This window comes from Arachis ipaensis, chromosome B10, assembly GCF_059453495.1.
Source record: "Arachis ipaensis isolate K30076 ecotype BB chromosome B10, ASM5945349v1, whole genome shotgun sequence".
Lineage (NCBI taxonomy): Eukaryota > Viridiplantae > Streptophyta > Magnoliopsida > Fabales > Fabaceae > Arachis > Arachis ipaensis.
The window spans coordinates 73,222,871-73,224,130 of NC_142435.1; positions in this window are offsets into that span (position 1 = coordinate 73,222,871).

Consider the following 1,260-nt stretch of genomic DNA (forward strand, 5'->3'; position numbering starts at 1 on the left):
GTATCAATTTACTTTAACCATATGCATTTGTCATATAAAAAGAAAAAAAAAGAAATAAAAAATAAAATGAAAGAAAAATATAGTAATAAGATGGGACAAAAGTTATCCCAAGGAAAAGAAAAAAAATTGAATAAGAAATGCATATGTGTTTTGAATAGAACTAAGACATGAATGTGTGTGTGAAAAGAAGTAATGGGTGGCAAGGATGCATTGTTGTGATTTGATTGATATAGGTTGAGTTGGATACTTAATCTGATCAAAGATTCAATTTTTTAGTCCACTTAGCCATATATTCATCTTACCCTTACTCCAACCCCATTACAACCTTCTAAAGACCTCATGATACTTGCATACATGCATCAAATACTTGTTGATTGTCAGATGAAAAGTAATTCCTTGAAAGCATGATTAGAGGAGATTTGAGTGAATTGACCCTAAATACCGAGTGATGAGAGTGTATACACACCTAGTGAGGGTTCGATCACTCAATTCTATGTCTCCACCCTTCCTATCATGCATTCTTGCAAGTTGCTTCATTTTGAAACTCGAATTAATTCTTTAGATTTTGCTTGCATTGAGCTACTTCTTTGCTTTGCCCCAAATGTTTATACTTATTTGGAGATTTTATTGTTTGTCTTCACCAAATTAATAGGACATCATAGATAGATATATATAGATAGTATATAGCATAGATACATGCATATAGATAGTTACATTCAACAAGTTGCTTGCCCTTTTATCATTCTCCTTGTTGGTTTAGCATGAGGACATGCTATTGTTTAAGTGTGAGGGAATTGATGAATCTATATTTGATGATATATTTTGACTCAAATTGGATGGATTCTAGCACATGAACTCACACTTAAGCACTCAAATAGCATACTTTTGTGTTATCTCCCTAATTTGGACATAAATGTGGAAACATGCTCTTTTGCACTTATTTTGACTAATTTTATTTCGTTTACCTTCCATTCGATACCTTGATGTTATTTGTGAGTGATTTTAGATGAATAAGGTAGAAATGGCTTGGTGAGATGGAAGAGGAGCATGCATTTGGGAGAAAGCATGAAGAAAACAAAGGAGGAGAGCTCAGCCATGCGTGCGTGCGCACAAGGATGCGTGCGTACGCACAAAAGGAATCAGCATGCGTGCGTGCACACAACTACCCGTGCGTACGCACAAGAACCCAAGCAGAGCGAATCCAGAGCATTGTAAAGTGTGCGTGCACGCAACCCTCTGTGCATACGCACAAGTGGAAAT